The sequence below is a fragment of the Talpa occidentalis genome, unplaced genomic scaffold, assembly GCF_014898055.3.
Source record: "Talpa occidentalis isolate TD23 unplaced genomic scaffold, MPIMG_talOcc4v2.1 talOcc4.6, whole genome shotgun sequence".
Classification (NCBI taxonomy): Eukaryota; Metazoa; Chordata; class Mammalia; order Eulipotyphla; family Talpidae; genus Talpa; species Talpa occidentalis.
Window position 1 is genome coordinate 48,005,175 of NW_023604972.1, and position 16,787 is coordinate 48,021,961.

General features: G+C 35.7%; 1 protein-coding gene and 1 pseudogene across 1 annotated transcript in view; one reads left to right on the plus strand and one right to left on the minus strand.

Annotated features, from left to right (window-relative positions):
* CFAP299 (cilia and flagella associated protein 299) overlaps positions 1-16,787 on the plus strand; it is a 520,438-nt gene that overhangs the window by 134,333 nt on the left and 369,318 nt on the right. The window lies entirely within an intron of this gene.
* On the minus strand, positions 3,367-3,566 carry LOC119260719 (small nuclear ribonucleoprotein G-like; annotated as a pseudogene).

A 16,787-nucleotide genomic window follows, 5' to 3' on the forward strand; every position in this document is an offset into this window, starting at 1 on the left:
TAAAGGAGTCAGAAGTTTGCAAACACTGTAGATTAAGTAGAAATCATCTTTTTTTCAAGACTGTCACCTCACTGCCTAGCATATTTACTAGCACATAGAAAACGCACAGCTTATTGAACAGGTATATTTTCAGTGATATGAACCTTTGAGAAATAGTTAATACATTTTGCTTAGAATATAAAGCACTGGAAGGTAGACCATAATGGACTAAAAACAATGAAGTAAATTTGAATATAGGGACCAATATGAAAAATTAGCATCATATTCAAGAAGTTAACCATCATATTCAAGAAGTTGAGAATGAGCGTGATGGTGTGTCATGGTGAAATCAGGTGAAAATCTGGTCAAACCTAGAAAATGAAGACCTTTCAGATGATCATAGCCACATGTGTCAGCATCATACAACTGCCCCAAATTGTGGGCCAACAAATGTAGATCACAGCCTAGAAATTACAAAAGTAAAATGCGAAAGAGCCCTGTACTCTCAGTCCATACCTGAAACTTAATTTTGAGTTCTGAGCACATAATCTCATGATTCACGTGGCATCAGAATTGTGGTAGGTCAAGACAGAGACAGCTATAGAAGTCTTTCTACTCCTTTTGCATTAGCATGATCTCCATTCTTTAGTTTGGGGGCTCATGGAAGAGCCTGAAATAGGTTTAGGAGGCATATTTTGACTTTAAAGCTCTTTATTTAGTTTCCTATAAGTTTATTCTGTTTTGTGTATTAGCATGTTTGTTTAATTATCTTATGTTGCACAACTAAACAAAAACAAGCCTGGCTAAAACACTGTTCTGGGTGGGGTATTTTAAACTTATTTTATCTTCTCTGAGCACCAAAATATTGACCGTACCAGCTAGGTGGGGTATATCCAGGGGCATTATCTTAAGAATTCACAGAGCCCTGTTTTCTCGATCAATATTCCTTATGTGATAACCTTCTCTGACACACTAGGTTGGGTTATACTTTATTCTGATTGACTGGAGAAAATCTACTTATTGTGTAGGATCTATTTTTCTCTTTAGTATCTTCCCGTTCACTTTTATTTTTTATTTTAGTTTTTAAACATTTATTTTTTATACAAGAGCTGGTACAGGCCAGAGGTGCAGGAGGGTGAGAGGATTCACCAGAGACAGAGCAGAGAGCAGAACAGGCAGATGGACTGAAAACACTGCTGAGGGCAGCAGCGGGCAAGACAGGAGAGGTCTGCTGCACCATGTGGGTTTCTCCCTGTCCGGGTGGGAATCGAACCCGTGCTGCAGAGGCTGTGGACAGCTTCACAGCGGCTGCGCTCAATCTTCTGCACCACGGGGGAGGTCCCACCCATTCACCTTTAACATGGAAGTATCAAACACTTCCCTAGTAGGTACTGGTATCAGTATAAAAGAAGCATAAGATATTTCTGGTTTTTGTCTACCACCAGCTCCCAGTCACACATATACAACAAAACTTTAGTATTCGCTCACAAACAAAAGTGCCTTGGGGGAATCTAGCACTATTAGGGACCTGGGAAAAGCATCACCCACCCGCACATGGGTTAATAGGCTGACAATTCTCATTACCAGCAATGAACTCTGCAGTAGCCTGTGAACTAGCTCCAGTCCCTTTCGACAGTGTTCTGGGAGGACCTGGTGAACACTGACTTGAGAAGTCACAGAAAGATGAGAGCTTTATGGAAGTCCTTCCTTCCTTTATCCAGATAAAATCCAACACTTTATTGGTGCAAAAAAAAAAAAAGTAAGTTTGGACACATAGGGGTGAATAAAAAGAATGGCTTGACTGCCCACATCATCCTCTCCTCTAGAATGGTGCAATTTAGGGCTAAATGACTGTTCAGGCCATGATTTCTTCTGCAGGAGAGAGCTGGTGGATAAATGTCCAGCTATTGTAATTGTGCAAAACATTGCCAAAGAGACTCCTTTCTCTCTCACAATATCTATCGCCCTAAATTGATGCTCCGTGACTGAGGGTGGAAAGTGATCATGAGAATGGGGCCAAGATTTCTCAGAGAGTATTAAAGGGGTGCAGTTGCTGGTGGCTGCATAGTGAACTCCAAAAGGAAGCCTTTTTATGATCCACTAATGAGGCCTGAGTTTGGATCTCTCCAACTGATTCATGGGCACCCCCAGTGGCTACATGTCTCATATACCTCTCTTCACTCTGCTGTTGGGTCCCTATGCTTGTCTCCTAGCAGGAGGAGTAAGCTTTGGTAGAAGGGTAGGGAGCATGTAGAGAAAGCAGGCCTGGTCTGAAAGCTAGGGGGGAACCATAAACTTGAACCTTAGGACCATATTTAGGAAAACAAAGGAGAGGCTATCAGTCACCAGCCTTCTGTGTTGTAGGATCTAGAGACCTACAAAATTGAGAATTCTACCACAAGAGGGAGCAAGAAATGTGGAGCAGGCATAGGCTTAACAGGTCTGTGAAAGTCTCAGAATCTCCAACAGGACTGATGGAAGGTATTTCTCCCCTGAAGGCAGTAATAAAGATTGGAGGAGGTGACTCTAACCTTAAATATGAAAGTAGTAACACAAAACTGCAAGGAACATGGAATCAGGAAAACTGGTCATCAATAAAGGGTCAAATACTCCAGTGACAGAACCCAAAGATATGATGACCTACAATTTACTCAACTGAGAATGGAAAATAGCTGTTTTAAGGAAACTCAGTAACCTGCAAGAAAAACACAGAAAGACAATTCATACCATTGAAAATACAATACATGCTAAAAATAAGAAATTTACAGAGATAGAAATCATAAAAAAGGAAATACAAACAGTAACTAGTACAATGGACTCAGAAAAATTCCACAGGCAAGTAGTTACAGAGTAGGAATCAAAAGTTTTGAGTTCTATACCCTGTTCTTTTTTTCCCACTCTACAGTCTTGAACAGATATGTACTCTCTGTGCTGTAATTGATGCTCAGACAATGAAATTCTGTCAAACCTAATATGGCACTATATTTCCAATGGAAAGAATGATAAAACTACAGTTATGGTGCTTATACTAGAAACTAATGATCTTGTTAAGTAAACCACAAGGGATGCCCTCACTTACTTTAAAAACATCTGAAATTCATCTGAAATGAGTAACACATCAGATAATTTCTGAACCTAATATTTCGTTGGTTAGTTTTAGTAGAAAAACCTTATTTAGTGAAATTACACAAATCCCAAAGTGTCAGTTAAATAATTGAAGTACCTGATGTGAATTGTGAATTTATTTTTTATGGACTTTCACAAAAGTTTAACAAACAATGTTCTGTGAGAAAATGTACACGGCCCAGAATTTATATCATAGTAAAAAGATGCTGTGGATAGGGCACAGTGGAAGCAGTTGGTTTCTCTGGTGAACAGAGCCAGTGTTTATACTTGTTCCAGGTCTTCTAACATGATGATACTATTTCCTCCTTTTACCACAATTTCACTATTGTTCCATTGCCCACTGGTTGCCATCTCCACACATTCATCTATCACAAGATACATAATGGGGTCAACTCCTCATAGTATTCCTTGGGCATTTCTATCACATTTAATTTCAATGGTAACTTTTTGTCCATAAATTTTTTTAGCTTGGGAGAGCGAACTTTGCTCCTGGTGTATACTTGGTGAGCTCAAAGATGCCACCAGACAAAATTTGTGGCCCCTGTCCCCTGATGTGACTTTAATGCTATAATTTGGAAATGTAGGGTTGTACAGATATAAAAAAAATCTATATTCACTAAAAATCATTAGAAAATTTAGTGGTTTGACTTCCCTCCTCATTGCTAAGACCAAATGATATTCACAGTGCATATAGATTTTCAAAATTTAAATAAGTTCTTTAATGCATTAATATAAATGCCAGAGACTTTGTCTTTGGTCTCTAAGATTTGTGATTTTGATGTAGTATGTATTAATAGAATTTATATGATTTTTTCTATTAAAACTAATCACTGACATAAATAATAGGCATGACAAAATGGGTTCACTTGGCTCTTCTGTTACATCATCCCTTATATATTCTTTTAGTTCCCAGTCCAGTAATATAGACATGCAGAGTCTAATATCTCGTTTTTTATTTTTTAATTTTCTATAAACATTACATCATTGTTCCTTTTTTTTTTTTTTTAACAATGTAGCTTTCTTTTCAGGTGTAGTTCCCATAGAATTTCCACCACCAATTCACCCGTGCACCATCACCATAGTCCCTTGTGCTCTTCCTTCCCATGTTTTGATCCTTCTCCTCCCCCCTCCCCTGCAGAATGTCTCTGATTATAGTTGTCTCTTTATTGTTGTTTTGTTGTGTTTTTATTGTTATTTTTTTCTCTTGGTCCCTTATTTGATTCCTTTATATTCCTCCTATAAATGAAATCATCCATAATATGTAGTTCTTAAACATGTACTTGGTAATATGTTTTGAGGTAAGGTTTGTTTTCTAGAGTTTATGTTTTAGGAGTACACATGCACACTTCTTCAGATGTATATCACTGCACCTCTGCCCACCATCAAAGTATTCATAGTCCTTCACGATAGTCCATGAGACACCCTCCTCCTTTTGCTTACTCACCTCCCAACTCTATTTTTCTTATAGGCTTCAGTTTTTCAGTCAGAACTCAAGAGTTTGTTCTTGTCTGTCCCTTAACTGTTTCTTTATATTCCACATAATAGTGGACTATGTGGAATATTTAGATATCTATGTATTTATACCCTACCAAAAGGGGGGAGAAAGATAAGTACCTAAATGTGGGAGAGAAGAATCATTTAGAAGGGGCACTTTCGTGTTGTTAGGTAGAGATTTATCTGGAAACACTAAAAACATATGAAAATGAACTCTGTGAGAAAAATGGAACCCCCAACATGCAGATTTGGGAGACCTCTGTGTGTTAGTCTCTTTCTTCTGCAGTTGCCTTGCACTTAAATGCTAAAGTTTCTCCTACTTGGGAAACATTCACCATCATGGATTTAATTATTATAATGCAGGACCATCAAATTTATATTTCAAGTTTATTAGGATCTTTTCATTCCCTTATATTTAACTGCCTATTGAATATCTCCACTTGAATTAGTTTAAAATGTTTAATTAGCACTCTATATAACAGGAACTTTTCCAAGTGATAGGAATAGCTATCAAAACAGACCATTTTTAAAAAATAAATTTCACATTCCCTGGGGATATAGGCAATCAACACATAATTACATGCGTGATAGAGTCACATGTGTGACTAGTAGTGATAAGTGTTATGAAAAAGATACAGATGATGAAACTATCAGAAAGGGACAGGGTGATGTTTTAGATAGCTTCACCAAGAAAAACCTCTCTGATAAAGTGACAGGAACAAGCTATGAAGATATCTAACTCAGTGTATTCCAGGCAGTAGGGGGAACAAGTAGATTCCTGAGATGAGAGGTGATTGACATAATTGATGACTAGCAAGGAGAACAGTAAGAGGATCATAGAGATGCAATCTGCAAGATAGGGGTAGAGGTGAGGGTGGGGACATGAGTTTGGAGGCAATGCCAGGGACTGTGGATTTTATTTTGTCTGTGATGAGAGGTCTGGAAGGGTTTTGAGCAAGACAATGCTACAATCTCACTTAAGTTTAAAAGGATGATTCTGGCTGCTGCATTGAAAATCCATTGTAAAGGGATAATGGAGAAGGGAAGGAGGCCAATTAGAAGAATACTGGAGCAATCACAGAGAGAGATGGTGGTAGCTTGGACTAGGTTAATAGCAGAGGAAATGATGAGAAGTGGTCAGTTCAGATTCTGGATATATTTGAAGTCAGAACCAGTAGGATTTGCTCACAAACTGGATGAAAAGAAACAAAGATTCTTTCTTTGAACATCCTACTGTAACTGCAAAGCCAGTATATTCTAAACTAAACTCATCCTGTTCTCTCACAATCTCATTTAAATTTTAGTAAATAGTATCAGTGTCATCTCACCAGCATCCTAAGAAAGAGACCATTAGCCCTCCCTTACTCTTATGATTTTCCCTATTTTGGGGACTACCCAAACAATTCTTAAATCCTACTTCCTTTACAGCTTTATCGAACCTACATACACTCAATTCTGTTTACTCACTGTATTTTTTTTTAAACGTGTGTTATTTTTTAATTTTTTTTCTTTTACCAAAGTAATACTAGTTTACAACACTGTATAGATTCTAAGATTACAATTTTTCACCACCAATCATCCAGTCACCATCCACCATCAACCAATTGATCCTATTTTTGGCCCTTTTACCCTCTCTGGTAATAACATTATATTGTCGGGATCTGAGGATTTTATTTTTCTCTTAATATTCCACAAGTAAGTGAAATCATGTGGTATTATCTTACTCTTCTGAATTTCCACTTAGCATAATCCTCTCAAATCACATCCTTGTTGTTGTAAATGTTTTCTTTTTCATGACTGAGTAGTATTCCATTGTGTGTATATACGTATATACCACATCTTCTTAATCCACTCATCTGTTGTTTGGCATTTAGGTTTTTTCTGTAATTTGGCTATTGTGAAGGGTGCTACAATGAATGCTATTATGCATTTGTCTTTTGAGTTATATTTATTTACCATCTTATTTCAGGTCATCCTACTATCTTGCTTGGATTACTCCCACAGACTTCTTGACTTGCCTGCACAATATCCATATGTCAACCTATTCTCCATCTATTACCAAAATAATCTTTCTAAAACTCGATGAAACAGTTCAGTTAGTTTTATTTCCTCTGTAATCTGGTAGTAACTTTCTTCTCTTGCTGAATTCTTCAAGTCCCAGTCACTCTCTTGTAATTTGACTACACCACATTTTCTTCTATTCATTCCTTTGCGTGGGCTGTTTCCTCTTCCTCTTTTTTCCATCTCAAACAAACAAACAAACAAACAAACAAACAAAAAAAACCTTTCTGGTCTTAGTTTAGTCATGTAAAGCTTTGGAGAAATCTTCCCTGGTTCATCAGTAGATTGTATATTGCATTATATAAAACAAATTATGTCCTTATTTTTTAAGCATTAACTAAATTACTGGATTTTTAAAAATTTCTGAGTGCTACTATATTTATTTCTTGGATTGTTTTATTTTCTCTCAGTCTGTTCTGATATATTCACTCATTCATAGCAGAGTTATTTGACTGTTTAGATCTTATGAATCAGTTTAGTCGTCTGAGTGGCTACCATGAACACATTTTTGTACTGAATTTTAGCAGAGAATTACTTTAAAAAACTATTTTTGAACTGATATGTCTATACATTTTTTCCTTTTCTGTGTGCTTAGAGACTAAGGATTCTTTGCTTACCTATGTCTGCTAACTCCCTACTAAGATACAGTGTTTTCCATTTCTTGGTCAACAGGTAGATTGTAAGAACATGTAGGAGGGATAAAGGGAATCTAGCATTGGCATCTGTAGACACAGTAAATGGCAGGGTTAGACCTGTGGGCCAAAGAAAGAAAAGCAAATTACACAAAAATTAATGGAAATAAAAGAAAATGGATTTTTTAAAAAAGATTTATTTATTTATACAAGTGCTGGTACAGTCAGAGGCATGGGAGGGTGAGAGAATTCACCAGAGCTAGAGCGGAGAGTAAAACAGGTAGAGTGACGAAGTACACTGCTGAGGGGAGCAGCAGGCGGCAGGAGAGGTCTGCGCGCCATGTGGGATCCTCGCCCAGCAGCCAGGGATCGAACCAGCACTGCAGAGGCTGTGGGCAGCTTCGCAACCCAACACTCAACCACTGCGCCACCGGGGAGGCCCTGGATTTATCTTTTTTAAAATATTTTACAAAAATTTAAATGCTTAAGATATTTTTTGGAAAACATTATTTCAAGACAGTAGGGGAAAAATAAATGTTATCCAAGGGCAGAAATTGTATAAATTACCAAGTTGAAATATTTTTCCTTACAGAATAAAAATACTAATTTATAAAATGCATGTGTGTTAGCAAAGGAGGTTACTCATTCACTAGTGTGATAAAAATATTTATATGAAGTGCACAGGGATTTGAACTACCATATGTTTGCCTTGGGATTTGATTGCAATGACATCACAAAAATATTTGAAAATATATGTGAAACTGATCATAGTGTTTCAAAATTTGAAATGCAAAGAGTAGCAAAATATAGCCTGTTAATATTTGAGATTTCATTTAGCATTATTTTGTATTTTGTTTCTTTTTCCTGAAACAATCCAGTGAAATGATTTGAAAGTACTTTAAAATAGTAAGGTTACCCTCCTACCAAAGCCACATTTTCAGGAGTATATCATTTGTAGAAATTTTATGTAAAAAAGAAAGTCATTTAATTTTTCTACAATCCATTATTTGTACTCCTGAACTATAAGAATTTCCCCTTTTTAATTTAAATAAGGGTGTCCATTAAACTATTTGGCAAATATTTAGAGTATCTCCTATGCCAGTGATATCCCAGGCATAAGGATTCACCGATTACCAATTTAGCTTCTTTTGTGGAGTTTGCTCTGTGGAGGGGAGAGGTCATTAACAAGTAATTTGACAATGTATTGTATATTTCATGAGGATACATGAAATGGAGATAGTGAAAATCAGGAGAGTTAGGACAAGGAGAGCAAGAGTAGTGTGCTGTTATATTTCACTAGTGGTGTTAAGCAATGCTTAATAGTTACGATGATAGTTAAGAAGAGATAAAATGAAAGTGAAGAAGAAAGCAAAACTAGTTTGGGAGAGGAAATACTCCAGGTGGAGTGAAAGCATGAGCAAAGACCTGGAAGTAGACCTGTGATTCAAGGTGTGGCTAGAATGAACACCTTGAGGAGGGTGAGAGGATTCACCAGAGACAGAGCAGGGAACAGAACAGGCAGACTGACTGAAATACACTGTTGAGGGGAGCAGCAGGCAAGGCAGGAGAGATCTGCCATGGCATGTAGGTATCTCCCTGGCTGGCCAGGGATGGAACCCATACTACAGAGGCTGCAGACAGCTTCAAAGTGCCGCGCTCAACTGCCTGCACCACCAGGGAGGCCCTAGGGTTTTGTTTTAAAAAGGCTGAAATCTTGGAAATAGTATAAATCAGAGGCAAAAATTATTTGTGTTTTGTAAGTGTAGTTGTGGCTGCTGTGTTGAGAGTCAGAGGAAGAAATGGGAAGATCCATTAAAAGACAATTTCAAAATGTAGGTAGGAGATAAGGAGACTCCAGACATATTTTGAATGGAGCTTCAAAAAATTTCTTGATGAAATGGATGTGAAATGTGAGTGGAAGAAAGAAATTACGAATTATTTAAAATTTTTACCTTTACAGTTCAGTTCTCACATCTTTTCTTTAATGTGTAGGACATAATTTTAAGTGTTTCTTAAATGTGAAATAAAGTGCTTGCTAATATTACTCTCTTAATATTTTAACTTATGGCTCTAAGATTTCTTTTCAACTGCCACTCTAGGATTCCAGGTACCACCTGCAGCTGATAACATAGTTTCCAATTTAGAATTATAATTTTAATAATAAATTATACTCTTTTATCATCTTTGAAAATCTACCAAGAAAAACCAGACAAGAAAAACCATTCTGCAAGAAGCAAATGAGTGTTCTCTTTAATGTCCATTCTCTTCTTTTTCATTAAAAAGTAGATCTCTGATTTGGTCAAGGTGCACTCACTTTATCAGCATCACTTGCAGTTAGATGTGACCATTTGACTCAATTCTGATCATTAAGATGTAAGAGACAAGAACATGTAGGTGCACTAAGAGACTCAGAAAGATTTTTTTAAGGGTGAGCATTACAAGATACCCTATTGCCTTTCCTCTTCTTCCTACTTAGACTTGAATCATCTTAAAATTGCAATTGAATATATGTTAATGAGTGTAATTTCTTCTTGAAGTATTGTCCCCTTGATCATAATGTAGTGACCATTGCGGTCTCTTTTTACCTTTGTGAGTTTGAAATCTGTTTTATCTGATATAAGTAGAGCTCTTCCTGCTTTCTTTTTTGGTCCATTTGCTTGTAGTATTGTTTTCCATCCTTTAACTTTGAGTCTGTTTTTGTCTTTTGTAGTTTAATGTGTTTCCTGGAGACAGCAAAAGGTTGGATTTTGTTTCTTAATCCAGTCTGTGACTCTGTCTTTTTATTGAAGAGTTTAGTGCATTTATATTTAGAGTTAATACTGATATGTTAGCATCTGTATTTGCCATTGTGTTTGTCTTTCCTCTGGTTTTATTTATTTATTTTTTTAATAACTTTTTTTTTATTTGACCTTCTTTCTTTGTTATTCATCCCTCTGTTGGTTCTGGCTTCTCTAAAGAAGAAATGCAAATGGCCAACAGGAATATGAAAAAATGTTCAACATCACTTGTAATCAGGGAAATGCAAATCAAAACTACAATGAGATACCATCTTACACCAGTGAGAATGGCACATATTAAAAAACGAGCAACAACAAATGTTGGTGAAGTTGTGGAGAAAAGGAACTCTCCTGCACTGTTGGTGGGAGTGCAAACTGGTCCAACCACTATGGAGAGCTGTGTGGAGATTTCTGGACCTACTAAACATAGAGCTTCCATATGATCCAGCAATTCCACTCCTAGGTATTTACCCAAAGGACACAGAAACAGTAATTCCAAAGGGCACCTGCACCCCTATGTTTATAGCAGCACTATTTACAATAGCTAAGCTATGGAAACAACCCAAATGCCCAAAAATAGATGACTGGATCAAGAAGATGTGGTACATATACACAATGGACTATTACTCAGCAATCAAAAAAGATAAAAACATGCAGTTTACAGCAACATGGATGGAGCTAAAAGGGATCATGCTCAGGGAAATAAGTTAGAAAGAAAAAGAAAAATACCGGATGGTCTCACTCATAGCAGGAATTTAGAAAACCTATATAAGAGACCAGGGAAAAGACTAATCAGTACAAGGTAAAAATCAAAATCAACAAGCAACTAGAAACCAGAGACACACTATGGTGGGGGGTGGCGGGAAGTGAAGGGAGGGGTGGGGAAAGGAAGGACTAGAGTCAAAATAAGGGGGGGGGGTGCAATTGTATGGGGAATATAACCGTAATGAAAATGCATACATTGTGCAAAGATGAAAAATGATGTAAGAATTATATAAAATAAAATATTAAGAATGTGGCAATTTACTAGATATGTTACTACTATGTGTTGGGAAAATATCAGAAGGGAACATGATTTTTAGCATCATGAAGAAGTTTATAATGGATTAATCAGTGCGGTGTTGCTATAATAATTAACAATAGCATCTAGTTCATAATAAGCTTCTTGACTTTGTTATTATTTCTTTGCAGTACTCTGACTTGTGCATTTGGAAAGCTTACTTCTCTGTAGCATTATATAGATGACGAATTGTCTCTTACTCTGTCCCTTATTCATGTGACCTTGGGCCAGTTGGCTGATTAAGCTCAATCTCAGTTTTCTTTATTTATAAAACAAGATTAAAGTTCTTTTCTCATTAATTTATTTGTTGTGAGGATTTAATGACATAATATAGGTAAATTATGTAAATCCCCTGAAATCTTTTGTTTATCCTGACACATAGTAGGAGCTAATTGCATGTTAAACGACTATTATTGTCATTTCTGCATTCATAAACCTATACTTTTTTTATTGCAGTAACATAGTAAACATTTTTGCAAACAGATTGAGTTGAACACAGGAAGTTTAACACAGGAACAAAACTTCACAGAGCCTGAGGGACAACAAATCTGATATGGCTCCACCTAGGATGGCTGCCAAAAGAGTACAAAGACCTCCCACACAGAGAAACCTTGTGGATAGTGAAATACTGTTCTTTAACTTACCTTTTTGTTCTCATTTCTTTAATGTTACTGGGCATTAATGTGCCTGGTGGGCACAAGCATCTCAATACAAACAAACATCTTAATAATTTATTATACTTTTGTTGTGTCTATTTTCCATCTGACAATGTCTAAGCCCTATGTATACTCTGCCTTATTGAATTCCTTAAAAGTATTGTCTCCATTTGAATAGCTTTTCACCTGCTCTACTGTAATCTGAGTTGAACAATCTCACATGCTTGTCTGTAGAACAGGATTTAAGAACTCATTAGAAATATTAAATCCAGAGGCAAGCACAGGTGCAGGATTTCTGGCTTCAATTTCATTTGCATAATAGTAGTTGGGTAATTGAAGCTGTCAGTGGTTACCTAACTAGACACAAAAGATAAAAAACATTGTATGCAAGCATGGTTCCCTAAGTCTGTCTATCTTATGCTCTTTACAAAGTTGAATGAATGTTGTTAACATTTATTAGTATGCACAGGTGTGGAATCCTAGGATTCCTGTTTATAAATTCTTTTACTGGAATGTCCCAGTCTTTTCTTTAAACCTTATTTTTGACTCTTCAAGTTAGAAAGGAAGTTATTGCCACTGAATCCTTTTTTTCTTTTAAAGTGGGTACCCTTTGCTATTTTAATTATAGAAGAGACTCAACTGTCGGGAAAACAAAGCTACTGGACTTCCTCCCTCAGGGAAAATTTAAAAAATATTGGAGAATATTCTTTGGAGTAAATATAAGTTTCTGTCATTTTCCACAGATTTTTAATGTTCAAAATCAAAAACAAGAAAAAAAATTCAAAAACCCTTAGACAACAATTTGGCCAAAACTATCTGTAACCTTTTACTGCAAGTGAATTCCACATCATATGCACATAAGTTCCAAGAATGTTCATCACAGGGTTATTATAACACAAAATACCAGGGACGTTTTCCACAGTAAAATGCAGCACTCTCATTTAATTGATTACTAAGTTGTTCTTCAAAGTGATATTACAAAAAGACTCTTTCATACCTTGGAAATATATCCTTGACTTCTTAAGTGAGAAACAAAATAACAAATAGATTGCATGGTATTATTTTCAAAAATTGGGATTATATATGGATCTAGTACCATCTCTGAAGAATTTTCAGGCTAATACTATGATCCCCGGGATAGAATACCATTATCAATTATTGATAATCAATAAAGGAAAGGAGACTAACATTCTTCTGTATATTTAAAGTTCCTGCCCTGCACTGTAAAAATGATCATTTCTGGGAGGTGGGACGAAAGAGGACTTATTTTTCTAATTTTTTGATCCCTGGTTTTCAAACCTTTGACAAAATGATTTCATAGTATTGATTAAAAAACCTAGCAAATTCTTTTTTTAGGAATCTTCCCTTAAGAATATAAATTACTTAAAAATTATAGACATTCATTTCATAAATGAATCAGGTCAGATTTAGAAAGTTCAGATAGATATCTTTTAGAATATTTTGGTGATTTTTGTAGCATTTAGCAAATTTAACAAATAGAAATTTACTTTCTATTAAGTACAATAGATAGTTCAGTGTAGTGTTAAAAGAAAATTTTCCACAATTTATTTACATATCAGCTTTTATTAAGTGAACCATGAATCAGGAAGCATCTAGTCATGAAATAGAAGTATCAAAGATTTGTAAGGCATGATGGTTTCATAGTCTGCCACTGAATGGTTTCCTACACTAGGTAGAAATACTGATTCTCTGATTTTTTTATTTTGTGTTACTTAAACACGTATATATAATTATTCTACTAGGTAACTCTGAGAACTAATACAGAATATTGAGTGCTATATCTTCAACAACTTTTAGATGAATGGCCTTTACAATTTATTGCATTAACTGATAATAGAGTTTACATCTTCTGTGAATTCCTTAGGTTTTTCATCAGTCTCACAGTTATAATGACATATTCACCTCGAGGATAAGTTTAAAGAACATATTGGTGATTTTCCATTGAAATATGTCTAACAGAGTTTGTCTGCAAATGTTCTTACTAAATTTAATTAACTGAAAAGTCTTCCACTAATAAAACTGTCTCATTTACTTATTAGATATGCTGGTCAGTTATCATACTGACCTCTTGCACTTGGTCAGTTCCTCAGATTATATGTCTGGGACTCCTCTTCTAAAATTTGTAGCCTGGGTTTTGTTTTAATCATCAGCTACAGTAAGGTGAGCGACATGGAGATAATTGCTTCTGAAATAATTTATTACTTTTATTTTTCAAGAGAAAGAAGGGGGACAGGCAATGCAGGGCCACATGGAGAAGCACCAGGTTTTATCAGGAGAGAAGAGTATGATTGAGGGCAGAGCGTGGTCCAGAGCCTTTATTGTGTTTTCATTGGATGAGAGATTGCCTAGTTTGGACAATGTCAGCAGACTCTGAGTTATAGAAGTTGTCATTAGTTCTTTTGTACCTGACTGTGGGTAACTTAGGACAGCAGAAAAATTGGTTTAATATGTGAAAGTTTAATAAAGGAAGTGTTTGGGATTATGGTTTGCAGTTGTTTGGAGTGGTTTTTTTTTTTTTTTTAAAGATTTATTTTTATTTATTTATTTATATAAGCACTGGGTACAGTCAGAAGCGCGGGAGGGTGAGAGAATTCACCAGAGCCAGAGCGGGGAGCAGAGCAGGCAGAAGGACCGAGGTACGCTGCTGAGGGGAGCAGCGGGCGGCAGGAGAGGTCTGCGCGCCATGTGGGACCCTCCTCCGGTGGCCGGGGAGCAGCCGGGGATCTAACCGGCACTGCAGAGGCTGCGGGCAGCTTCGCAACCCAGCGCTCAACCGCTGCGCCACTGGGGAGGCCCTGTTTGGAGTGTTCTTGAAACGATGTTGATATGCCTGCAAAAGCTGGATCACAGGGGAGATGTAAATGATTTTGGGTGTTAATTTGGTCCTGTGACTAATGTGTGTCAAATATAGAATCTAAGAAAACAGAACATTTCCCAAAGTAGAGGTGAGGGATCATTTTTCTATATTTTCTTGCTGCTAATACATAAATATATGACCTCAGTTTGACTAATTTGTGAATTTTCAATAGATTTGGACTTGGAGGGCTCAAAGATAAAGGAAGCACATCATTTAGAATACTTCTTTTGGTATATAAAGTGTCTAATTCTTGGGGTTGAAGTGGAGAATTCTTTGGAATCTAGTCTTAGTATTTTTTATTTAAGTTGTGTAGTCTGCAAAATTTGCATTGTTTTGGTCAAGTGCAGAGGAAATATTGTTTTCACCAAAGCAATCAATTCAGTATGATTGAGCATTTTTCCATAGCTTCTCCATTTGGATTTCTGATCTTCCTGGAAATTCTATGAATTATTTAAGATCTTTTGATAAATTCCATTTGTGATTAACCTAGCCAGAGGGGATACTGTTGTTTGCAACTGAGATTATTGAGCTACACTGAATTTCTAGGGTCTACATTTTTCTGAAAATTTTTTTAAATAAATGGAGAACAGAAACTAACAGTTGAAAAACATTTTATCTAACTTCATTAAATAGGAATGTCAGTAATTATAGTTTGAGACATAAGTAGCTACTGTACCATATGATGAATCATGAAATTGTAAGTAGGTTAAGTAAAAAATATATTACAAGTCTAGTCTAATTAATTCCAACACCCCCAAAACAGGATAAAAAAAAAAAGAAAGGCAAATTATCTTGTAACTGCAATTATAAATGTGGACTTTTATGGCTATTTTGATAACACAAAAGATGTAGAGGAAAATGACTTTTTATATTGCATTACTTTAGAAATCAAACCTGTTTGTGTCTATCAGAGAAGGGAAAGAGTTGGTGATCATATGTTGGGATATCTGGTACACTTCTACACATGGATAACAAGCTAAAAACCTCTGGTTCAAATAAGAAGGATAAAGTGAATATTTTCTCCATATGTAGGCTTAATTTCCATGATATAAAGTAAATATTGTATATTTGAAACTTAGAAATAATGAAGAGTGCTTAATATGCCACAAATGGCCCCAAGTAATTTTTTCCTATGCCATATAAGAAAACTCTGTAGTGATTAGCAGGGAACTATCTAAGAAACCCTTTCAACTTTTGCAAAACTCTTATATGTTCCTTTGATGGGGATTTTTATTCTTGATAATTATCAGAGCTGCTAACCACATAGAAGGATCAGAAGAGCAGATGATTCAATTCTTGCTGTGAGCTTTGTGTTCTAGTCAAATTAAAACCTTATTATAAAAGAAAAATATACTACCCCTAAGACTTTCAGTAATATATTTTGGTTTTATCCAAGAAACATCATGGAGATATTATTTTATGTGATTGAGACATGAGTAGAAAATGTTTCATATGACAGGAAAGATAATTGTGAGAAATAATATACATGCAGTTTTTTCTAACTTTCCTTAGACATAGCAGAAACATAATTTCTTTGTTTATGTGTATTCCACATAAACATGGTTAAGTTTGTTTGAACTCTTTGTTTCCATGTTCCTTCCTTGTGGTTGGTAGTTCTGACCATTATAAGAATGAAACATTTGTTCAAAGAAACAGATGGGTTAGTTTAATCAAAGTTATAAATGTGTTAAAAACATATATGAGGATTTTCTTTCTTAGCATTATATTTTAGTTAAGAGAGCCTTTGAATATTTTTGATTTGGTATGATGTACCATTTCTAAGACTTATTTTTACTCATTATACCTCGTAGCTGTTATCAAACTATTCATTATCTGCTTAATGGTCTATCTTTTCTCATCACATTACAATGTGACTTTTTAAGGATAGAAACTACATATTATGAAATTTTTGCCTCTACTTCAAAGCAGACTGATTGATTCAGTAGGTAATTTATATAATAATTCATTGAGTTCACAGCCATTTATTGAAGCACTCTGCTGCTCTTGGATATATAGCATTAGGCAAAATAGATAAAGTTATTGATCTCACTAGAGTCAGCGCAGTGAGGATAATAGGCTTGCAATAATTAAACACAAAAGTAATTTTTAAAGTTCTACAAAGTA